This window comes from Mirounga angustirostris, unplaced genomic scaffold (assembly GCF_029215605.1).
Source record: "Mirounga angustirostris isolate CCGP_5_RB_7025 unplaced genomic scaffold, mMirAng1.0.hap1 SCAF_8, whole genome shotgun sequence".
Classification (NCBI taxonomy): domain Eukaryota; kingdom Metazoa; phylum Chordata; class Mammalia; order Carnivora; family Phocidae; genus Mirounga; species Mirounga angustirostris.
The window spans coordinates 101,730,765-101,757,350 of record NW_026991716.1 but is presented as its reverse complement, the minus strand read 5'-3'; the positions used below and the strand labels follow the sequence as shown (position 1 = coordinate 101,757,350).

The 26,586-nt window shown below is 39.6% G+C and overlaps 1 protein-coding gene and 1 pseudogene across 2 annotated transcripts in view; both read right to left on the bottom strand.

The window, feature by feature from the left end:
- Window positions 1-26,586, bottom strand: part of SLC35F1 (solute carrier family 35 member F1) — a 386,351-nt gene that overhangs the window by 330,803 nt on the left and 28,962 nt on the right. The window lies entirely within an intron of this gene.
- LOC123837990 (U4 spliceosomal RNA) lies at window positions 19,879-19,941 on the bottom strand (annotated as a pseudogene).

Sequence of the window (26,586 nt, the reverse complement as noted above, 5' to 3'; positions counted from 1 at the left end):
TCTAAACTGTACTCAAGGTAGTGACATGTCTACTCAAGGTAGATATCCAGGAATGCATAACAGAAGGAAAGAAGCAAGTGGTTGCTAATAGTTGTTATCCCATCTACACGGTCAGTTTCTGAAGGCAGGGAGCATGCCTGTCTGGTTTGCCTTGGATCCCCAGTACCCTCCTTGGTGTTTTGCACACAACAGGGGCTCAGTTAGTTTTTCACTGGACTGAACCAAGTTATCCTTGAAAGACAATAAGATTATAGTGGAAAGCATGTGAATTCAGAGTTAGAAATTCCTGGATTTGAATGCTGTCTTGTCAATTATTAGCTATATATAACCTCAAGTAAATCACTCACAACTTCACTTTTATGCTTCAAAAATAAAAATGATAATGTGTGACTCATACGTCTGTGGGGATATTAAATGAGGCAGCTTTGCAAAAGTGTTTAGCACATAGTAGGTGATCAAAAATTGTTTAAATTTATGACTATGTATTCCCTTATATATGTCAAGTATTATATGTACTTTGAATCTATGCTAATAATAGCTCTTGAGAACCTCTTGGTTCAGCAAACCCTTTTTAAACTATATACGGAAGAGAAGAATTTCAAATGCTATCTTACTTAGTTTGTTCTTATTCCATGCATTATTTAGCCACAAAATTTGTTTACTGAGTCTTATTTTTGTATCTACAAATTCATGTTGAAATATGTTTTATTTATTTTTCCTACATCTCGGGTATGGCAAGGTATATCTATTTCCAGACGCTGGAATTGTTTTCTCCCCTCAGATATAACACACTGGGCTCTAGATGGAAAACCCTTTGTTGGAGAACCATCCTGAGCTTTGGAGACAGTTGCCTCTACCCCACAGATAGGTTTAGTTACTGAAATGTCAAAAGGTCCTTGTTACATAGAAGTCTCATTTACAAGTCCTGCACCTGGAGGACAGCTTTGGTATAGGGTGCTCAAAAGAGCAGGGTACTCAACTCCCAAACACAGCCCTATTAAAGAGCTCTGAGGCTGCCTCAGTCTCCCACCCCCCACAAAGCTTGCAATTCCCCATCCTGCTCAGAATACCTTAATGTACCCATCTCCAGGAGTTAGAATGTCAAGAAACAGCAAACATCAACAGAGTTTACCAGGTGCCACACTGTTCCACTACATTATTTAGATCAGCTCAATAAATCTCAGAAATGCCCTATGAATATCCCCATTTTATGGATGAAGGAACAAACACATAAAGTTTAAGTGATTTACCTAGAATCAAGCAACAAGCAAGTAGAGAAGTCATGATTTGAGCCACGTAGTCTGCCTCTGAAGCCCATGCTTTAATTCCACTAAACTTTGTTGCCAACATAGGAGTGACATGTTAGTCAGGGATAAGAAATTCTAGAAATCTTGAGTTCTACCAAACAAATGCATATTTTACCAGTCTTTCACTGATGCACTCTTTGTCACTAAAAACCATCCACAAAATGAGTGTGAAACTGTTCATTTAAATGACATAAAAAAGATATATTTTAACAGTCAATACCAAAAATTCACAACCCTATAAAGTCTTACATAACCCTACATAAATCTTTTCCATTTCTTGGCAAATATTCTAAAACAGTCATGGATGATACAACAAAACTATTTTTCAAGTGCTTTTATCAAAGCTCACATCTAAAATTCAAGCCACTTCAGATGCCAATAGAACCGATTTTGAAAATTCTAATCCATATTAAGGACTATGCCAATGCTTTACACTTTGATGCTCTCTTTTTCTGCTGTAATTCTTGTGGCTTTCTCCAAAGTAGAGTCCCAGTGTTGTACAGTTCTAGGCTCAGCAACCCATGAAAACTGAATGTGACAAAGGTATTTCTATCAAAGATGCAGAATGACCATAAAAGAAGTTAGATTCAAGAAACACTCTAATATTCACAAGGGCAACTGGGGTCATTCTTTCTTTTGATAAATGTTCATTTTTACCCAGAAATATGTCTGGAGAAGGTGGAAGGGAAAGCAATGAACACAGTACAGAGGCAAAGTCATAAATCATTTAGGATATCTGAGTCACGAGGAGGGCTGCTCACTAAACATATCTCAAAAGAAAAACCTCCCTCACCAGGGCAAAGAAGGAAGTCATTTCTATGGGCTTAGAATATTGTTCCATGGATAAAAGTGGGTAGATTCCTCATTCATCTTCCTTCCTTTTTCAGCTTTCATTTAGATGGTAAGTTCTAACAAATGCCTGGCTTTGAGGTTAGATATGTGCTTAAAGAAAATACGGAAAATCTGTGCACAAACAAGAATGGGGTTTCCCTCCCTGCTCAAGATCTGTTGCAGTCTTAACCTTCCATGGCCTCTGCTCAAACCCTAACCTATCACCAGGGTCCTCAGTGACATTTGGCAAGTCCTGAAATTTTCCAATGAGAAATTAAAAGCAACCCTTGTTGGCGCTTTAAAATGGCCTCTGCAATGCCTCCGATTACTCAGCAGCTGGTTCAGATGGCAGAGTTGGACAGTAGCCCGTTAATGAGGCCTGGATGCACTCACACAAAGAAATAGTCATGCTTCCAACCTCGAGTTTTATCAATGAACTGACTAGATTCCAGGCACTGTCCCTCCGTTGCCTAGTAAAGGAGCGCTCACTGAAGGTTTAATCACAGTTTGCCATCCACAATGAAGGGGCCAGAATCTTTCACTGCACAAGGCAGCTCAACAGCATATCAAAAGACAGTACCATCGCCCTGCTGTTCTCTCTGGCTGGGCAAGGCAAAGGACCAATGCCTGATCATCTTCAGGAAAAGCCTGATGCCCACAGTACTCCAACCCGCTCCTCTCTGGCAGGGCAGTACACTCATGCCAGTCACCCACTGGAGACAAAGAGCTTGAGGTGCTCCATTCTGTCTGCCAGGGAGACGCCCAGTTTGAGAACTGAAGAACAGGCGTCTGTGAACGACCCAGAGGTGTCCACACAGATGCAGGAAGGACACGTAATGGTGGGCCCTGGAAGCAGAGACTACATTCAGCTCTGGCTGGAGGCTCTTGACGTTCCTGACCAGCAGCTCATGCACACCTCCCAAGTGTCCACGCACTGCTCTCCCCACAGGCCAAAGTACAGCTAGTGGCTTAAGCCATCAGTTTTGATCCCTCGCACCACTTCTCTTAATGACTACTATTGGCATTGGCAGATGAACTTCCATGGTTATAAAATGCCTGCACATAGACCTCCCGGTCCTTAATTCTATGCTACCGTATCTGCTTTTTATTACCTTAGACCACCGTCAAGCAGGGCTGGTCCCTGCACTTGACTTGGGGTATGCAGCTTTCAGTGGAGCAAGGTAATAAAGGCAGTAACTATTCCGCACAGACATGAATGATAGAAAGTGGTTAACTCTGGATCGGGGTTCCACTGAGCTGAGTTCTCACAGTCCCACCTGTTCTCTCATCCTGCTTAATCGCTTTCCTTTACCTTGGGTCTCTGGTGAAGTGGGGAGGTGAGGAAAGTTCTTGGAACAGCTTTGGGAGCTTCGAAGTCTTGTCCATAATTGTTGCCCATGGAGCATCAAGACTCCCCTCAAGATCCAAAGAAGCAATAAAGAACTTGAAGGCAAATACAATACAATCCTGCACTCCAAAACCACATGCAAAGCTCCTACCAGATGGCAGGGGCTGTGTGTGTGGTAACCATTGGCTGGGGAAATCCTGATTCCAAAATGTAGTCCGTTTCTCAGACCTTGTCACACTGTACAACAAGTTCCAAGCATAGCTTTGGAAATACAGTCTCTACTTTTGGGAAGGAATAAGTATTACAAAATGCAGTTCAAGTAGTAATTTTGCTTGCTAGTCTTAAAAGGTGCTTCTTCTGGCAACAGCAATTTAAAAATCACTTAAAAATCAGGAGGTATGAGTCTGGAGATATAAGACAGCACAGGGATTCTACAATAGATTAAGTGGCATAAATGTCATGTTCAGATGTTAGTCAACTTAATGCTAAAAAACGTATTAGCTCTAAGACAGAATTTTCTCATGATAAATTTTAAAAATGAAGTACGAGCCCCTAGGTATTTGCAACAGTCAAAGAATGGACTGCGAAGCTTAATTTAATATTAAGGCTAATGGACAGTTCAAAATAAATTATAGATGAGTTAATATTTTCAAAGAATTACAATACAATAAAATATGCTTAACATTCCAAATTTTATACTGACTGTCCATTAAAATTCAATGAGTGAGAAAACCTTAGGGTCATCGCTGTATTTCTTGCATGTTTAACCATTTGCATGGATGAGAAAACTGAGGCACAGACAGACAGACAGCCTGTGGGAAGGCATACTGCCAGACCAGCTGAACACAAAGTCTGTATCCTGTATGCTCAGATGCTGGGGTGCAGTAGAACATACAGTCAGCCGAGAGAACGATTCCTCTCTGCCATCTTCACCCCTACCTGTCTCTTGAGATGTCCTGACTTTGCCACTGTAGCTTGGCCAACATCATTCTGGTGCTGCCCTAAAACCCTTGCCTTCTTGGTCACCACTGTTATTACCGATGGTTGTTCAACTGGCTCACGCAACGCACCACTGTCATACTCTGTGACCAAGTTAAAGCCACTGTAACCTATGATGATTACTGTAGAGCATCAAGCTGCTTTAATGAAATTCAGGTAACTTCTTTTCTTGAGTTGTTGAGATCTTCTTCATAACTGCTTATATGACTTAAGGCTACAGACCCTCTTCATCCACAGAGGCCTAGGAGATATCAAGAACTAGCAGGGTGACCACATGCCCTGGTTGATACCTGCTGTTCCAGCATCCCACTCAATTGGTGTTCCCTTTCATTCTCAAAATGACCCCAGTTTTAACAATAAATTATCTACTTTAAAAAATAAAAAAATAATTTAAAAATAAATAAATAAATAATCTGCTTTATGCCCCAGAGAATGGCAGGTTACCCAGTCACTGAAGACACCTTCATATCGGGCCCAACTGGATATGTGAATTTCTACTTCCCCAAACTGACTGGGGTCCCAGGACCACATATAAACTCAAATATTCACATATAAAACAGACTCAAATGCAACTATAATTGCTGGCCTCCTTAACCTGCTCTTCTAGCCCCTGGCTGACTCTTAAATAAGAAGCAGCAACAACTTTTAGGTTTGAGGCGACTTTCTTGATGCCTCTATCAAAAGGATTTTCTTACAGTTTGCTAAATGGGTTTGTACAAAGGAATCTCAAGGGTGCTCTACCACTGGAGACATGTGTGCCTATCAGAATGAACTACCAGGGGGTGAGGGGGTGGGTTAGCCTGGTGATGGGTATTAAAGAGGGCACGTTCTGCATGGAGCACTGGGTGTTATACGCAAACAATGAATCATGGAACACTACATCAAAAACTAATGATGTAATGTATGGTGATTAACATAACAATTAAAAAAGAATGAACTATGCAAGAGTTACACTAATATGTCTTTTGTGTATATATACCTGTATATAAGTAAATGCATATATAGGCATGTATGTATATAAATAAATACATATCTAGAAAAATAAGGTTAATAAAAATTAAAGCACAGTTCTTACAGTAATAAAATGCCAAAGGGCAAGGATGTCATGTGACAGATATAAGAAAATTTCAGCATATATCAACAAAAAAGTAAAAGTAAAAATATTGCCATTTGCCTTTGAATTTTAGAATGGAAGAGATTTTTAGTTCCCATTTATTCCATCCTCTGCCTTATGTAGCCCAAACTGATGAGAGGAAGGACACCAGTGAATAGTACAAAATAGCACTTCTAGGACACCTGGGTGGCTCAGTCGTTAAGCGTCTGCATTTGGCTCAGGTCATGATCCCAGGGTCCTGAGATCGAGCCCCGCACTGGGCTCTCTGCTCAGTGAGGAGCCTGCTTCTCCCTCTCCCTCTGCCACTCCCCCTGCTCATGTGCACGCGCTCTCTCTCTCAGATAAATAAATAAAATCTTAAAAAATAATAAAATAAAATAAAATAGTACTTCTGCTAACAGATTAAGGCAGAGTAATAATAAAAATACAAATAAATAATAAAAACTACTCTGAACTATGATTTAGTGGGATTCTACCCCAAAACAAATAATATGTTTGATGAGTAGCTTTACAAACTCCATCCACCGGAGCCCTGTGAACGTGGGCCCCGGTATACAGGTGTGTACGGTCATGTCTCCTTTGTGCTCACTTCTCCCCTGCTCAACCAGAGCAGCTACAAATGTACCTGGTTCGTATGTGAAGATTCTGAGTAAGATTTTTCTTGAAAACCTGAAACCAGGTGACCTCCATAAGAAAAATAACCAATCTTCAAAAGTTTTCCCCATTAGCTTTTCCTTCAGTTCTGTTCGGCTAACGATTATAACCACAGGACCATTATTGACAGGCAAAATAAGATTTTTTTCTGTTTCTTAGGATGTTTAAACCAAACACCAAATCAATCCTCTCCTGGTGAAGTTTTTGATTTGTCTTTTGGGGTGTTTTCTTTCTCTCCTTTGTAATTAAGAAGAACCAGCCTCTGGGTTGATGAGCACTGCAGGGAAAAGCGGTATTGATGGGGGCTGCGGGTTTCCTCCAGCTTACCGCATGGAGCATGGCCACACGGATTCACAGACACCGGCCAAGGCAAGGGTGACAGAGATTCATCAACCCAAGTGAATGTCAGGTTATTATTTTTTTTAATGAAAAGAAAATCTGCCTAACTATTTTATTCCATAGACCTGTACTTCATGAGCATTTGTGAAAGAAGTGAATCCATCTTCCGTGTTCAGGGGAAAAAAAACAAGCTGCGGAAAGGACATGTAGAGGAAAACGAGCAGCAACCCAATTGTCCAAGTCTCCAAAGGAAGAGTCGATTGAACAGTGCAATTAAAAGCAAACCTGAAGCATTACCTTCTCAATAGCATCCACTATCTCCCCACCTAGAGGACTCAGACACACACCATCTCTTTTCCCTCACCCCCTCCCCGCCCCCAACACACACACCCCATACACACAAACACAGGAGTGTGAGCAAAGGACTCAATCCATCCATCGGAATGCAGATCACACCAGAGAGGCTATTGTTCTGTTAAAAAAAAAAAAAAAAAAAAAAAAGCCTGCTAGAGATTCATTCATTAAAGCCGCAGCAGATTGCTGCTCTGCAGAAGGACGCAGCGTGAGGCGGGCCACCGGCTGGCCACCGCGGCACTGACAATGTTCACTCCCAGCTGCACGTCAAGCTTCCTTTCAGAAGCTCTGCATTCCACCGGCTGACACTTTGCCGGGAATCCCTTACACTTAATGGGCAACTTTAGGCACAGTCCACTGGCAATCAGGATGGAATCCCTTTTCATCTCCCTTGGCCTTGGCTTCCACCCCCCTTCCTTGCACCACTGTCATTCTTTGGCAAGGGGCAGGTTCCTGGCAAAAAGCACATTAATAGGGGTTCCCTGAGCGTTGCCCTGGGTTTGAACAGGGGTCTCTTCCCAGTCTCTTATTGCTAGCATATTCCTTGACCTCCACAGCACGAAGAAGCAAACTTGTTAAGTATTCTCTCAAAGAAGCCAGAAATTTTTTAAAAGGAGAAATTAGATCATGCCTTCTTCCACTTGCTGAAATGTTTTCTTTCACTTTTTCTCTTTTGCTATTTTTCTGTTTCCTTTTTATTTGATATTGATCTGAATTTTCTCCAGGTCATTTAATTCCACTAAATTCACTAAATTTCATTTTGCTCATTTTTCTTTGTAAAATAAAACCACATTGCTAAATTTCTAGTAAATGAGGTCTGTTTTTCCCATCTCAAGAACTGTTTTATGTCTAGATTGTTATCAAGACCTGTAACTAAGACTTTCAACCTCAAACCCAGCAGAAAACTCTCTTTTTCTGTTGTTTTGTTTTTTGTTTTTTTTCATCTGAAAAAATATCAGATTAATTAAATCCTTCCTTCTGGGAACTACATTTCATCCCTAAATCTTTATAATCTTTTCCAGCCTTGCTCCAAAACTCCCTCAGTTCATTCTGTAAAGATTCTGGGTTCTTCATGAACCCTACAGAACATCTTCTTTTTCACAGATCGCATTCATGCTACTGAAATGAATTCCTTATGAAGAGAAATGTTCTTATTCAAGTCTAAGAATAGAACATCCAGACATAAGTGAATAAAAAATAATTCATTCAGTTGTGCATGTCTGTGGTTTTTATTTTAGTTTAGACATATTTAAGAATGTATTTTTTGACTATATGTTAAAGAATTTTTAAAAATCCTTTCCCTTTCTTAGGAATGACTTAGACTATTTAAAAGTCTCTTATTTATCAACATTGATGTCTCAACACCTGCTTCCTTCTGTGCCTTAATTGTAATTTAGGGAATTATAATTTCAATACTGCATGTTTCTGAATCAAAGGTTTTGAGCATATTCATTGCTAATGTTTAATAGTCATTTAAATTTTTTAAATTATATCAGAAGAATTCCCTATATCTATGATCTTAGTTTTATAATGGAAGCGCTCTATTTTACTTGAATTTATGGCTATATGTGCCAGGAATGTTTGAAATAAATCAGTGACCAGAGTCATGCACGTTAGTCTTTGGGGGACTGGAAAACGAACCAACACCCTTGGAAGGAGAGACCTTTATATGCCAAGGATCTTACATAGCTCCTGGCATGGAATACTCAATAAATGGTGCTCAATAAATGTTTCTTGGACAAAACTAGCAAAACCAATAATCTTTAATGTTAAGTACTGGAGAGACAGAAAACTGGTAACCAAGAGCTCTGCCTTTAGAGTCCAGCTGATGAAGGTTCAAGCCTCTTGCAATGGCCCTATGAGCTCTGAGACATGACAACTTCGGCAAGCATCCAAAGCCATGCCTCTAGCCGATGTGTGGTCCCTAATCACTGTCTTGCAAGGTAGAATCCAACTCCTTGCTAGGGAAGAATGTGAGACAGCTTGAAGAATACCTCTCCACTAAACCATTAGAAAGGATGAATAATCCCAGGGCAGAAACAACACTCAGAAAAAAAAAGAAGAAAATGGGTCACCTGAAATCAAGACTCAGTTTAAGTGCTGTGAATGGGAGACTGTAATACAAAAGAAAAAACCATGGCAAGAGAATTACTCAAAAAATGTGAGACTCTGCCCAAGGAGGGGGACCCAGACCTACTGAAAGAGAAGCATTTCATTCTGCAGAACAGTAAAGAAGGCGCATTATCAAGGGCAGGGGCCTCAATTATCCCCCAGAGAGAGACACACGTTACTCAAAGTAAACAGTGTAAATCCATGGCTACCCAGGAAGCACACCACTTTCCTGGACACATGCCACCCACGCTACCTTTCACAGCTCACTCAGTAGAAACCTATAGTGACAGGTTAAGCAACTGAAAGCCTCAGGGACACAAGCGAACAGATGATATTTTCAAACCTTGTCCAACCTGAAGGTGATAATTACATGAGGGAAATAAGTATATGAGGTGAGAACAATAGGTTCTATGGGTTGTGTTAAAGGAAGAAAGTTGTTTTTTTTTCCTGAGCTGTGGTTCACGATGCCGGGATCATGGGCTCCTGGAAGGGATGTGATGGCATCTCCCAGAAACCAAGCCTGACAGGAGGCTTGTCAATCTAATAAAGAGACTTTAAATTCAAATTTGGGGAAAGAGGAGAAAGAAATAATCAGAAAAAATTAAGGCCTTTGTCAAATCTGGTATGATGGAGGACAGCAGGTGTGCATGGAGAAGAATAAACAATAAACTATAATGGAGGAGGTTCCTAACAATTCCAAGAAGAAAATGATGAAGAAAAGTGTTAGAACTGACCAACACTTTCAGCATCAGATGCTCATATTTAACTTTACTACTACTTTACTAGCTGCCTGACCTTGAGAAATCACTCAATCCTCTATGCCTTAGGACACACATCTGCAAAAATGGTGTTAATACTGCATCACTCCAGAGAGTTGTAAGAATTCAGGGGAGTGAATACACAAAAGGCATTAAGAACAGTGCCTAGCACAGGGCAAAAAATGGCCTATGTAAAACCCAACTCCTGCTAGCCTTATGTCTTTACCCCAATATGCCTACTCAACTCTGCACCTCTTCTTCTACTATTTCACCCACACATATACTGCTTTCCTGCTTCGAATAATATCCTTTGCCCTCTTGTCTGCTGGAAAACTCCTAATCTCTCAAAACTAAGTGTATTTCCTTTTCCAAGAAGCACTCTTCAACTCTTGCCAGGAAGTTCGTTGCTCTCTCCCTTTAAGTTCCTTTAACAAATCTCTCCTCAACACTCATCTCCACTGTAACACACATCACACTACACTATAATTGTCCATTCATACTCGAATGGGAACCCTTCCAGGAGGGAGAGCTAGCTTATGTGGGTGATACTGGTATCCCCAATGTCAAGTGCAAAGTTTGATATGCAATAAGAGTCTGAAAAACATTTGCTAAATAAAGGAATATAGGCCATGAAGACAAGTCTAGACCCTCCAGCAGAACCCAGCATGCTCTTAACCTCAAATAGCAGAAGAAAAGTATGTAATTGAGAATCAAATCAGAGAGAAAATATAATCAATCCTTCTAAGAAGTATATGAAAACAATTTAGAGGGCAATGGACCCAATTTCCGAGTAATGTAAAGGAGTGGGTACTGTTTACTTAGTATCCAGGATATTAAAGCCTAAATTACCTTTCAGTACCAGATCACACCCAAAGTAATTAGAATTGGTACATCTCCCAAGCAAAAGGCTGAGACCAAAAAAAAAAAAAAAAAGAATGTTACTGCTTCTTCATCCCTGACCTTCATGCAGACTTAATTCTGCTACTTAACCCAGTTAAGATTTGTCTTGGTTAAAGCCCTGTCATTTATGAACATTTTCCTGTTTTTTCCCCACATCACTGGTCAGATTCCTTTACTGCCATTTATTTCACAATTACAAGAAATACTGAAACAAATAAAGCTACTAAGACATGGTGTTTATGCCTCATGAATAACTGCTTCTTAGCTTCTTTTGTTGGTTCCTCCTTCCCCTTGAGCTCATAATGTAGGAGTGACCCAGGGCTCAGTTCTTGGTCCTCATCTCTCCTTCATCTATATCACTTCTTTAGAGATCCGATCCAATCCCACGGTTTTAAATATCAACTATGCGATGACTCCCAAACATATATGCCCAGCCAAACTTTTCTCTTGTTCCGGACTCTAATACCCCAATGTCCACTCAACAATTGATATGAATATATACAAACATTCTAAATACAACCCTGGACTGCTGATCTTTGCCTCATCCCTACTCACTCATTACACCCTCCCTACCACAGTTGATTGCAATTCCACCTTCCCAGCTTCTCAGGCACCAAGAGCCTTGATATCATCTTTAACTCCTCTTCTCTCACACTCCACACCCTATTAGTCCAGAAATCCCGACGGCTCTACCCTCAAAATATATCCAGAATCCTAACACCTTTTGTCATCTACGTTGCTGCCATCATCTTGCACCTGGATTACTGATGTCACCTCTTAAATGGTCTCCTCTTGGCCACCTATAATTGTCTCTTCTCAACAGAGCGGCCAGAGTGATCCTTTTAAGAGAGCTCTTATGGAATGGAATCAGATCACACCTCCCCTTTGCTAAAAATCCTCAAATAGCTCTCATTTCACTCTGCATAAATGCCAAAGTCCCTACAATGGTCTGCAGTGCTCTCCTCCCATGATCTCTTTTCATCTCTAGAACCTCTTTTCCCACCATCTCCCCCATCCTCTCCAACCCCCTTGGCCTCCTGCTATTTGTTGAGCAGCCCAGGCACCAATGGCCTCAGCATTTGTACTTTATTCTGTCTGGAAAGCTCTTCTGCAGACATCCAAACAGCTGTTCCCTCATCTCTGCCAGGTATTTCCTCAAAAATCATCTTCTGAGACAGGTCTTCCCTGACCACCTTTTCTAAAATTTCAACCATGCTTCAGATCACCCCTCCACTCTAAGTTTTTCTCAAACTCTATAAAAGCAGAAGATTTCTGCCTATTCTGTTGGCTGCTGTTTCCCCAAAGCCTAAAAATGTGCTTCGCACAGAGGAGGCACGCAATAAATACCTAAATGAGTGAATGAACCAGGTAGATAAACAGTTCTCCTACTTTCCAGACCAGGTTTTTGAAAATAAAAACAAATGGCACTACTCTATAACTGCTTTAAAATGTCTGCGATGGTTGAAATTCAGTATCATGTAACCTAAACAATCTTAGTGCACAAAAAGGTCAATATTTTTCTAAGGATGTTTTTCCTTACTTCTCTGTCACAAAGCACATTTCCATTTAGCTACTAATGCTTTTCCTCTAGGTAAAATCACTTAAAACAGTTTACACAAAGGCTGGAAAGGACAATGCTACAGTCACCTTAAAGAGGACATATTATATGGTCTTTCATACTTACAACAGAAAACTTAGGTTGAAATAGGAAAGTAATGGTGAACTGAAGACAGAAGTGGATGTCATGTGATCTGAGTTCTTATCCAAGCTCTACCCCTTAGGAGCTCTGCGAAGAGAGGGGCATCAATCTCTGGAAACCTCAGGTGACCCATATTTGAATAAAGAAGCACAATATGAGCCCTTCTACCATCTTAAAGATGTTGTGAAAATTATATTTGAATGGCAATTTGCAGACTGCTTCCATAATCATCATTTTATTTGTAATTATGTCATGTCATTAAAGTAATAACTTTAGGGGGGACCTGGATGGCTCAGTCGGTTGAGTGTCCAACTGTTGGTTTTGGCTCAGGTCATGATCTCAGGGTCGTGGGATTGAGCCCCGTGTCAGGCTCCACATTCAGCGTGGAGTCTGCTTGAGAGATTCTCTCCCTCCCTCTCCCACCCTCTCTACTCCTCCCCACCCCCGCTTGCATGCTCTCTCTCTCTCTCTCTAATAAATAAATATATAAAAGCTATAAATAAATAAAGGAATAATTTTAAAATCCACATTTTTTTATTAGATGCCAACCCACTTAGACTATTTTCTCCCCCTACTCTATCCTCAACCTTTTCTAAAAAAAAAGTCTAGAAAGGAGTCAGGATTTGGAAGTTAATTGTGAGGAGAATGGAGGGAAGTGGGCATTACTGAGGAAACCATCCAGTTCATTTTCTTTTATTTTTATTTTTTTCAAGAAAGTCTAGTCGGAATAATGGAGCACAAAGAAAGAGTAAGACCTTTTGTTCTTCAATTCTAAACTTACAACACCAACTGCAATTCCAATTTTAGTATATGTGCTGCCGAAGCGAGCACACCAACTGCAATTCCTTTCAGAACTTTTTGCAACTCGTGGAAAAAGCTCATCATTTTAGCAACTATCATCTCTTAGGACCTTGGTCTCTCTCTTTGTCATGTTTCTGTCCTCAGCTCTTCTGAGATCTATCTCTAAAAGTTCCATCTAAAGAACCATAATATTGAACAACTTACACTTTTTCCAAAATTAAAGATGTCTATAATGTAAAAGGAAAAATGTGTTACCATCCAGAAGAGAAGTGTTTCCCATTACAATCCCGCTGTGAAGACACACAGCCACTGGACCAGGCATGGCATTGAAGGTGAAAAGACAGCGGAGAGTCTCTTTAAGCCTGCAGTACCAGAGGCTTGTCTTGACTTGTAGGTTCACAAACTTGAAAATGGGGAAAAGAATGCTGCGTCTAACTGTTAAGAATCAATCATCTTAAACACTTGCAATGCTCTCTAAAATAATCATCATCAGCAATTAACTCTTATTTTTCAGAAAAACTGAATATTTTAAACTGTGTGTGCATGTATATATATATATATACACAAATATATGTTATATATATATAATGAGTTACTTTACCTAAATAAGTCTCCCCACGTCACCTCATAAATAACTCTACTTCATAAAATGGGGTAATAAATACAGCTTACCTCGCAGGATGTTATGAGGATTAAGCGATATAATGTATACAGCAAATACTAAATAAACAATGGTCAATTTGTGACTACATCTAAAAAAAAAAAAACCTCCAATGGAAAAGAAACATGGCCTCTGTTGTAGCAGACCTTTCCAAATAGGACCAACCCTGTCTATACGCGACTTAAGGAGAAGAGGTAGCGTACTCGGACTGAGAGGGACAGCGTTAAGGAGAGACTGGGCAAGTGCCAGACAACATGTGGAGGGGAACAGCATTGGCCCTCAGAACCCGGGGACCTTTTTTTCCAAATGCCCTGTCCAAAAAGGATTTCCCAGCTCTGCCTTCCAACCCCCAAATCTGCTCGACTTCGTCAAAGGCAGATCCAGCCACATTTTTGCAAGAATCCAGACCATTGAGGAGTAGAGTAAAAGCACTCAGATTTGACAGCATAACTGAAATGAAGAGTAAGAATGGTTTCATACAGAAATAAGAATCACATCTCAAAAACTGCTTACAAATTACTCTTTAAAACTGGAATCCTGTAAAGTTTAGTTAAATGTGCCTTGTTTGTATGCAGGCGTTCTCTCCCTAGAACAGATGCATCCATAAAGATGGCAGTAAAGTAAGTCAAAACAAATCAACAAATACTTATCATGTGCTTACATTTAGAATATATTCTCACAGTGTGTGTGTTTATGTGTGGGTATGTTGGGAGAGGTGGATCTCACAAAACAAAGTTAAGGACTCTTTTTCAGAAAATAGAATAAAAAATAATAACTAGTTTGTCAGTATATGAAATTTACTATTTTTTTCACTACATTTTGAACTTTTCAGCTATTCATAGCATTTTCCAATTGCAGCATGACTCTGAATTTCTGAGCCCCACAACAGATTTTACGCTAAGTTTGGCAATGAGGTGGGATATCTGGCCTCACAACTCTGACGTCAGAGATGATTTGTCCCTTCCCTCACCCAGATCCTTTACCTTCTTCTTCCTAATGGCCTTTGACCTGTCAATAATGTGTACAGATAGCACACAGTAAGCAAAGTAATAACAAATAGGAGAACTGGACGAAGTTCAATCATAGAAGTCAGTCTCCATAATTGTTCATGTTTTGTTTTTGAATAGCAAGCACAAATACAGAACAACAGACTATCAAATATAATTGCAGAAAATTATCTTCTGATGGTCATTTATTCTCCTTTTCAAAAATAAACAGCAATGAAAGCATCCATTTTTTGTGCATTTCTCGCACCTGGAAACTAGACTTCACATCTCCATGAAGAGACTGGATCTGTGGATGGTGAAGAACCATCTCACGGAGGCCTTGTTGCCGGAGTTTACGCTTCCCTGACTGATGCTTATAAAGTTTGAAACACCATCTCCATTTCACATTTGCATGTAGCAGGACCACGTTGGGGGGGGGGGGGGGGGAAGGAAAACAGCGAAAGGCAGACATGATGATGAAAAAGGATGTAAAGCTGAAGGGACTTCCAGGACCAGTAAAACCAATGATTTGACACAAACTGAGGTTCAAGAACATGTTCAGACCTACAAATAATAGGAAACTTTTCTTTTGTTTGGTCAGGCTACTAGTCTTCATGTTCATTGCAAGAATGGAATGAAAAGATTTCTCCTTGATGGGACATTTAAAATAGAGCCAAGTCTTTTGGCAAGGATTTAGGTAATTTCCATTATAAGATGATTTCAATGATCTCTGATCTACTACTGATGTATGCTTAAACCCATAAAGAACTTCACACAGAATTTCACACTGACATCAATGTCCACAGTCTTAACAAGTGGCATTAATTCAATCTGTTCAATTTTCCCTGACATTAAATTTCTCAGTTTTTTTTAATCCAGGAAAAGTTAGAGCAGAGAGTGTTAACAGCGCATCTGATAACAGGTGTTTTGCTCATGCAGAGGAGATGATTCTGTCATTTGCCTAGATTCCAATTTATAAGCTAGGGCTTCATTGGAGACCTTAGCAAATTAATATGTTAGAAAAACTACAACCACTTTTTTTTACTGAGGTATAACTGACATAGAACATTATATTAGTTTCATTGTACAACATAGAACTACTTTTAAATTGGTTCGGAGAATGTGTTTTTGGTAACCTCCACAGATCTAGTCCCAACATGAATATCAGTCAGCTGTAATTATCTACCAAACAATCTGGTTACAGACACATATATCAAAGTCAAATGGAATTTGAAATAAAGCATCGTATATTTTAGAAATCCATCAGCAAGATCTGTAAGACTCAATCCATATGGATCAATAACAAGATCAGTGCATCTGACATAAAAGTTGTCTCAATGCACTTGACTATTGATTATGTGAGAATTAAAAGAATTTGAGACTGGCATGATATTTTGACAAAAGATAAACTGTGGACTAACAGAAACTGATCAAAATTTTCTCATGGACTGGCTAAGAAAGAAATGAAAACTATTAGGTTTTTATTTGTTTCTAAATGAATGCATTACTGGTAAAAATAACTAACATAAAAGAAAATTTATAATAGCTAAAACCACACATGTCCTCTGGCTAATGACAATCATAACTACTAAGCCGATCTTGGAAAATCAGATTTAGTAGATGTAACCGACACAAAACTGGCAATGGCAAATCACTAAGCGAAGAACTAAATCTTCCTGGTAAAATTTCAATCATGCCAATATTAGATCAAGAAGTTTGGACATCACAAAAAGACAACTTCAATGACAGAGGCTATAATCACTGACATGTTAATATGTTCCAGAAAGCTGAACAAAATATTAAGTCATTGTCTTAAAAATTATACAAAATATAAGTGATACAATTAAATTAATTTCAGTAAAATAAAAGTAGACTAAGAAATGGAACGGCTGTTCTGTGTAGAATGGAGGCTGCTTTTAGAGAAGACTAAAATTAATTGGTGTTACCAAAAGTTTAAATTCACAAACATGAAGTCATGAACATACTCAGCATCAAAACATTCTATATCCAACTGGTTTTGATCTTTTGAATACACATACACAAAAAAATTGTTCTCCCTCTTCCTTTTTCTTGGATATTTACAATATTTGAGCTCACAGTATTTACATAATTCATATTACATATTCATATTCTGTAACAACAATAGAATTAGGTCCAAACCCACAATGAGAGCAAGGGCTTTGTTGTCAGTGAGACCACAGCACTCATGTAATCCTAAGTGAGTCAGGCACTTTGGCAAGGACCAACGTCTGCAAAAAGAAATGATACTTCAAAGTGTTGTTGACAGGATTAAATGATAATCATTATACAATACATGCATATTGGCACTTATGCCATTTTATTCCCCTCCTTGATGATAATGTTCATGATCTTGAGAAAGAGGTGTGCCTGGCACACAGTAGGTATTCAAATGTAAGGTAACTATTATGCAAATGATGATATGATGATGAAGAAGAAAAGCTGCTAAGCTAACTCCTAGGGGAGGAACAATAATTTTAAAAAAATAACTACTGAGTCATGTTAATTTTATGAGTGTTTTCCAGATACGAATGGAAGATCCCATATGGAAAAAAAAAAAAAAAAGAGCTGTTTTCATTCAGAAAAAGCCTCAAATAAACAAGAAATGGGATGAAATATATATATGGCTGCTTAAAGATGGGTTCAAATCTTCAGTGGTATTTGAACAACTCACTCCATGGAATGAGTTTGTTTCTGAAGTGAAAGCTAATCTATTGCATTATTGGTGACAGAATCAATAATTTCCAAAAGCAAATAGCTATTGTATGAAAGAAAAGAATGAAAGTCACTGGCATAAAGGTAAGTAGGCATTTAAAACCAGATGAGCTGCCCTTGACCTCTCTGTGATTCTTGGTTTACTTGGAAACTCATTATTATGGTAGTTGTTATTGGTTTTGCTATTGTAATTGATTGGTTTTAACTTAAGGGTTTCATCAAGGATGTCACCCCTATTTTATAAACCTTCTTGCCTTGATCATAGAAACAGAAGAAGAATGAAACAGTTAGGTCTTTACCTTGAATATAACAATGTGGTAAGACTAATTTGCTTCTAAATGTTTTAAAATAGCAGAAAGTCTTCCCAATATGTTTTCTCATTTGAAGCATGAAAACCTAAAAATAATTGATTCTAAGTACCGATTTTCTCAAGAAGTACTGGAGCCTTTGTTTTGCTTTAGGAAACACTTTCTTTAAATATGGAATTTATAAATCAGAAAGATATGTCTAGATTCTCAAAACCAAATATAAACAGCATGGCCAGCATGTGGCTACCAGGTCTTAAAATATTGAAGGAAGGAAATTGTGACCAGGGATCAAATTTGATGCCTTGCCTTTTGGTCAGTGAGCATCATATGGGCACAAATGCAAGTTGCCATTATTGTATTTCTAAGAAGAGTTTCAGATGCTGAGACATAATCTAAAAAAAAACACAAAGGCAATAAATATAGTCTTAGTATAGATGAAATGTCCCAGATGACCCTGAGAGATAAAAGAAAACTCCATCCTCCACCAACACATCAACAGAAAGTGCCTAGTGCTTCTCCTGATGGTTAATAAAGGCTGTATTACTTTTTTTGTCTCACTGCGTATTCAGCAAATCGATTTATAAGAGATCAAAAGCAATGAGCCTAGGAAACAGCTATTTACCCTTATGTATTTCTCTCCCCCTATCGTGCTCATTTTCAAATGAAGACTGATTTCCCTGTATACTTCCTCCACGCGAATGTCTACCATCATACTTGGTTAAACTGCCATGGCTAATTACCAGAGGGGCTCTGTAATCAGCAGAGAGCAGAGGAAAGAGCACCCACTGCATGGTCCTGGCCTGGCCTGAAAACACCTGGGATGGCGCACGCTCGTTCCTCTTAGCTCATTCTCCCTTTCATGCTGGGCTGGACCATGGGCTCTGGGGTCCCTCGGCCCCCACGAAACAACACTCATCAGTAGAAGCAACACTCATCATTGCAGAAGATCAAGGTCCAGAATGCCCACAGAATCTTTGCATACTATAATGTGCTGTTAAACATAAAAATACCTCTTTAAGAGCTCGTGGGGAAAAAATATATAATTACATGTGGCACTTGGCTGGGCTGAAGGAAGACTCAGATCTGTCTAGGAAGTAGAGCTAAGTGACACTTGTTCTCAAAATACCTATTTGTATCCACTGATTTACATTAGGGCTGAGAGGCCTTGGGGGCCATGGGGTGGGACACACATGAATCATGTCTCCACTTAGAGTCCAGGCCTACACATATCTGGCAGAACTTTGGAAGTGAAAGGAATGGATGCTAGGGTACAGAGAGGACAGTGGGGACTGCCCACAGAAGAAAATCCATATTAAGGGCAAAAATTATCTAACATAGGAAGCCAAACGGTCTGAAGGTTGGCAAGAGAGGCAAGTATGAGTGCAGCACTCAGTAAGTTGGTACTTAGATCCGCTCAGACAAAGCTACTTGGTGATATGTACAAATCCCAGGCTAGAAAAGAATTTACATGTGATCTGGCAAAACCATCGCACTAAACTCAGCCACAGTTTGGACCCAAGAATCCTTGTTCTGGGACCTTGCAGGGGAGGAAACATCTTCCCTCCCACTCCTCAAGAGTTGGCCAAGCTATTGGAGCAAGTTGAAGCTTGTCAGAAGCCTAAATGACTCAGCAGGAATCTGCTCCTCCAGCTGGGTGAATGCCAGTCAGGGGAGCAGGGCAGGAGGAGGGGGGCAGGCTGCTCCATGCAGAATGGACAAGGAGTCCGGCAGGGGAGTCCTGACTGATGGTGAGGCATGTGAGACAACTCTCCAGGGTTTACTGGAAGAGCCTGGAACTTCTGTTGGAACATGCTGAGATTTAGAACAGTGGGGTTTAGTTATTAATGTAAACATGATGTAATGTAGCAGTAGTCACCAAAATCATGAGAGCTGACATTTTTTTCTGGTCCTGTGAAACAAACTTATCCAATTTAATTTCGGTGAGATTTATTTCTGTGAAGTGTTTCTCAGATGACTTAGCAATAATCACGCCTCGGATAAACCTCATTGGCTATGATACTGCCACTGGGCAAAGCTTCTCAGATGACCTGGACTAACAGATTAGCAGCTAGTATCTGGCAGAGATATAAACCTTTGAATTTTAACAAATCATCTCCTCCCTAATTCCACCCAAAAAGGGGTGGGGAGGGTAAAGAGTTAAGGGACTCATGGAACACAGGTTTGTTTTTAGGTCTACTGCCCAAGGCCTGATTTCTATAGGCTTGTATTTCATTTTTATGTCTCTTTATGTGATAGATAATTGGATTAGTCTCTAAGAATGGTTCAGTGACCCACAGAGAGGAAATTATGTCTCCAAAGCATGTGTGTGAGATCTAACTCTTCTCTTCCAATCAGGTCCATCAAAAACGGGAGAAGGAGGAGAGAAGAGGCTATAGCATGAGGCCCTGTTCAGGCCATGTTCTCAGGGAACGTTCCTATATTTGAGTTCACTCTGAGTTTAAGCAACTCAAAATGGAAAAGTTGGAAATTGAGACCTTCTCGCTTTTACCCAATATACTCACCATCTCTGTAGATGAAAGCTGCAGGACTTTTCCCACTTAAAATTAGGTAACTCCTCTAAGTTTTTGCAATACAGATCTTAGAAGAATTTCTGAGCTGTTCTGAGCTAGAGGCTTGCTAAGTACAGTATTTCTTGATTTATTTTATGTTTATTCAAATGAAAAACCCTGGGGAGAGCAGAGTTATTTTCCTTAAATAAATGGTTGATTGTTATGCCTTAAATTGGAAAGGGGGGCACCTGGGTGGCTCAGGCGGTTAAGCATCTGCCTTCAGCTCAGGTCATGATCCCAGGGTCCTGGGATCAAGCCCGCATCGGGTTCCCTGCTCAGCGGGGAGTCTGCTTCTCCCTCTCCTTCTGCCGCTCCTCCTGCTCACGTTCTCTCTCTCTGTCTCTCTCTCTGTCAAATAAATAAATAAATCTTTTTTAAAAATTGGAAAAGAATTTTTTAATGGTCACTAATGACACTAAATTGACCATTAATTTGTTTTTAGAAAGATGCACTTTTTTTTAATAAAGATTTTATTTATTTATATGACAGAGAGAGACACAGTGAGAGAGGGAACACAAGCAGGGGGCATGGGAGAGGGAAAAGCAGGCTCTCCGCCAAGCAGGGAGCCCGATGCGGGGCTCGATCCCAGGACCCTGGGATCATGACCCGAGCCGAAGGCAGACTCCTAACGACTGAACCACCCAAGCGCCCTGGAAGATGCACTTTTAAACAGTTATTTATTCTAACATGAAGAAGAATCCAATAACAGAAGGCTATAGCATATGTCTAAATGTTTACTACACAGTTTCTCCAATGTAGATCTCATTTCTCATAATGCATATTACATATCTTCCTGATTTTTATGTGCATGAGCACATGAACTATGAGCTAATAATTCCGCATTGCGGAACAAGTGCAAATCTCCCATAAGATAAGTGATGCGTTGGTGAACTTACAGCCAGAAAGCTAACAGGGTCAGATCCAGCTCCACTACATATTTGGGACCCACTGGAAAATTCAAGTCAGTGAACCTGTTTCCTCATCCTCAAAAATGAAAATGACAACCACTACCTTATAAGACCTCTGTGAAAATTAAATGAGATAATGAACCATAAAGTACTTGACATTACTGTTATGATACAGATATATTAGAGTACAGAAGGTGCTCATATAAAAATGTAATTAGTATCTTCCAATAATCATGAAAATAAAAATAATCCATGCAATAATAAATATAACTGTAACAATTATAAATTAGAATCTACTGATATGTTCTTATAGATCCGCACATAAGCCATCAATAAAGAATTCTATACAATCGTGCCTTGAAATCCAGAACTGAAACATTTTCATCTGGAACATTTGAAAAACATGAATTTTCTTTTAAAAATAACTGTTATTTTTTTTTCTAATTAAAGTAGCATGGATTTAGATCAAAATGACAGACTAAGGCTTCATGCCGATCTACTCCCACCTCAATTTCCTATATATACCAGAAAATCTGTTTTTAAAAAGAAAAGATTCACAACAGTGCTGGAAAATAAGAATGAGTAGAACTGATGGACAGAAACTTTGAGGACTTCCAAAAATGAAAGACTGACAGAATCCTACTGATAGGAAAAAACCACAACCCAGACGACATGGAGGAGAAATCTGCTGCAAAGGTGAGAGCAACTCTGGGACACTCAAACCTCAGAGATGACAGACCAGGTAGCAGGAAAGAATCCTGAAGAAAGAGCCTCAGTAATTGGCTGGTAAAGGGTTCAGCATATTCCACGCTCCCCCCTTTCATGACTCCCCCCTCCCTGCCAACCACAGTAGCAGCAGTACCCATCCCTGGGCATGAGAGGAGAGCAGACTGGAGAGGGACTTGGATTGCCACTGCCCAAAAAGAACACAGAGTCCCCACATCCAGACGAGGAGCATTTGAACACCATGCATGGCAGCATACCCCAGCTCTCTCTCTCCAACAAAGGAGGCAGGTTCTGGTAAACAGAAACATTATTTCCAGGTAAGTAAGCAAGGACTCTCAAATATAAAAATGAACACAAACGAGAATTACCAAATACTTTAGGAAAACCAACCCTATGAGAGAAGGCACCAAATTGAATAAAGAAAACCAGAAACATCTAAAGAAACAACTCAATAGAACAAAGAAAAGGTAACTTTGAAAAAAGTATAGTTGATCCTCACATTTGTGGATCCCATATCTGTGAATGTGCCTATTTGATAAAATTTATTTGTAATTCCCAAATCAACACTGGTGGCACTTTCAAGGTCTATGACAGACATATGTAGAGTGATGAAATTTTTGAGTCACCTGATATGCACATTCCAGGTAGATGAAAACAAGGCAAACTATGCCTTCTTGTTTCAGCTCTCATACTGTACGCAAGTGTCTTTTTTGTGGTGTGCTGAGTGCCATGTCTTTCACATTTCTGTGCTTTTTGTAGTGATTTCTCTGTTTAAGATGGCCCCCAAGTGCAGCACTGAAGTTCTGTCTGGTGTTTCTAAGCACCAGAAGGCTGTGACGTGCTTAATAGAGAAAATACCTGTGTTCAATAACTTCATTAAGACATGAATTATAGTAGGGGCGCCTGGGTGGCTCAGTCTTTAAGCGTCTGCCTTCAGCTCAGGTCATGATCCCAGAGTCCTGGGATCAAACCCCACATCGGGCTCCCTGCTCGGTGGGAGGCCTGCTTCTCCCTCTCCCACTCCCCCAGCTTGTGTTCCCTCCCTCGCTGTGTCTCTGTCAAATAAATAAATAAAATCTTAAAAAAAAACAAAGACATGAATTATAGCGCTATTGGCTGTAAGTTCAATGTTTATGAGTCAATAATACATATTAAATAAGGTGTCTTCAACAAAAACATACAAAAAAGAAAGTTATTTATTGATCAGTTGATGAAAATATGACCAGAAACTCACAGGCACCTAATCCTGTATTTCCCCTAGGAACAATGGTTCAATATTCACTAATTCAGTATTAGCTAATTTACTAATTCATGGTGCTTTATAGAGCATAACTACTGTGAATAATGAAAACAGACTGTATAGCAGATGTCCTCATGTGAATAAGATAGGCTATTGCATTCAAGAATAATATTAGACTGTATAAGAAATAATCTGAGATTCTTCGGGGAAAATGTATGATTATAGAAATTAAAAATCAGTAAGTATTTTGAAGAGCAAAATGGACACTAGCTTTAGAATAAATTAGCAAGTTAGATCAAGTCAAAAATGCTCCTCCAGACACTGCAAAGTGACCAAAAAAAAGGCAAAGTTAGTGAGAGAAGTTTAGGATTAGAGAGATGTATAAAAGTTCTAATATCTACCTCATAGGAGTTTCAAGACCAAAGACAGAGTACAGAAAACATTTCTCAAAGAAAGACATGCATTCAAATTGCCACAGCCTAGTACAAGCTCAGCAGAATGAATTTTAGAGTCCACATGTGGACACAATGTGGTAAAATTTCAATACCAAAAATAGAGAGGTTCCTAAAAGCTTCCAGAGAGAAAATCAGGTTTCCTGCAAAGGAACAAGGCTCATTTTAACTTCAGAATTCTCTAGGGCAACACTAGATGCTAAAAGAAAATGGAAAATAACTTCAAAGTTCTGGCAGAAAATAAATTTGAGCATAAAAGCAGGACTCAGCCAAACTAGCCTTCAAGGGGAAAAAAGGACATTTTTTTTTTTTAAATGCAAGGACTTTGAAAGTTTGCCACTCATATATCCACTCCAAAAGAATTATAAATTCTTTAAAATTTGTCATATGGATATGTCTTTATAATTTGTCATATGGATATATGACTCTATAATTTGTCATATGGATATATGACAAAAAAATAAGGAAAAAAAATAAATACCAAAAAAATGACAAAAAAATAAATACATGAGGAAGACATGGGACACAACTTGATCATTATCGAGTAAGTAATGTTTTCCAAATACTTAGACATACATCTAAGTTTTACAGATTTCTTTGATCACCACTTATATTTTTTTAAGTGGTGACTGCAAAATTATTACAGGCCCAATGAGGAGGAAGGGGCAGATAAACTCTGAGAAACAGAGTAAGACCAAAGAAAAAACAAAAGTCCTACAGTGGAATATTTTATGGAATCTACTGGCTGGTGTTACCCCAGGGAAATAAATATTGCCCTCCCTTGGGAAAAGAGTACTTTGAAATCCCAGGACTTAACAGTTCAAGAAGGAGGCTGGAAAGAAAAAAAAAAAAAAAAAAAAATGGAAAAGAGATTTGAAGAGGGAAACCGTATTATCCCTTTGGGCTAAAAATCATAATCTTAAATAAGTGGTTTTGCCAAAGTCAAAGCAGCAATTAGGAATGCCACTTGGAATTCCTGACTGCCAATTTTGTGTTCAACTCACCTCACCTCTCTCAACTTCAATGTAGCTAACACGGAAACAGTTATGATCCTGTTCTGACCTGAATTAGACAGTGATGAGGACTAGCATGGCACAAAATAGGTCAAGTTGAGAAAAGAAACACAGAGCAAAGTCATTCACCAGATGAGAAACATGTTAAAAATTAAATTCCTGGGGCGCCTGGGTGGCTCAGTTGGTTAAGCGACTGCCTTCGGCTCAGGTCATGATCCTGGAGTCCCGGGATCGAGTCCCACGTCGGGCTCCCTGCTCAGTGGGGAGTCTGCTTCTCCCTCTCCCGCTCCCCCCTCTTGTGCTCTTTCTCTCTCTCACTCTCTCTCTCAAATAAATAAATAAAATCTTAAAAAAAAATTAAAAATAAATAAATAAATAAATAAATAAATAAATAAATAAATAAAAATTAAATTCCTGCACTCTAGGGAGCTTTGTTTCCCCAGTGTTGTGACTAGGTCACAGAAACCACTCTTTTCATTTGATATTAGTCAAAAAGTTCTGCTACCTATTGTGCATGTACCTAATCTATTACCCTGTTTTAAGATGAGTTGAAGAGGGCGCCTGGGTGGCTCAGTTGGTTGAGCGACTGCCTTCGGCTCAGGTCATGATCCTGGAGTCCCGGGATCGAGTCCCACGTCGGGCTCCCTGCTCAGTGGGGAGTCTGCTTCTCCCTCTCCCGCTCCCCCCTCTTGTGCTCTTTCTCTCTCTCACTCTCTCTCTCAAATAAATAAATAAAATCTTTAAAAAAAAAAAATTAAAAATAAATAAATAAATAAATAAAAATTAAATTCCTGCACTCTAGGGAGCCTTGTTTCCCCAGTGTTGTGACTAGGTCACAGAAACCACTCTTTTCATTTGATATTAGTCAAAAAGTTCTGCTACCTATTGTGCATGTACCTAATCTATTACCCTGTTTTAAGATGAGTTGAAGAGGGCGCCTGGGTGGCTCAGTTGGTTGAGCGACTGCCTTCAGCTCAGGTCATGATCCTGGAGTCCCAGGATTGAGTCCCGCATCGGGCTCCCTGCTCAGCAGGGAGTCTGCTTCTCCCTCTGACCTTCCTCCCTCTCATGCTCTCTGTCTCTCATTCTCTCTCTCTCAAATAAATAAATAAAATCTTTAAAAAAAAAAAAAAAAAAAGATGAGTTGAAGAAACACATGGTTTTCTAAGCAGCAGAGTCTCCCAGCCTCCCAGACCTAGCAGTGTTCCAGGCAGCTGCAGGCAGCCTGCCCTTGCAGTAGGCTTCACACCAAGTCCTCCCAGAATGCTCAGGCTCTCATGAGATTCTTCAGGGCTTCCACCAACAAGGATGTGCTTTCACCAAATAATGAACAATTCATACAGCTGAGCTACTCGGTCATTTCTTCTAACAGTTAAGTGTGATGTTGTTCCTGGTAAAATTTCATATAGGACAAAAAGAGGAATTCTGCTGCCTAAAACACTTGAAAAGTATTAGCTAGAAAAAGAGCAAGGGTTTTGTAGTAAGACAGACCTTGGTTTGAATCTCAGCTATGGTATTGTCCACGTCAGCTTGAACAACTTACGTAACTTCTCTGAACCTGTTTCCTTGTTTGGTAACGGATGATCTGCGCAAGGCTGGTGTACAGACTAAAGGATATCCACAGTACACAGCACTTCGTAGATGCTCATAAATTGTTGGTTCCTGTAACTCAATCACAGTATGTCCACTAGTGACATGGTTAGTAGAAAATTTTGAGAAGTAAGGGGGAGATCACAATGGCCTGGCTAACTGCAGTGATGTATATTGAAACTG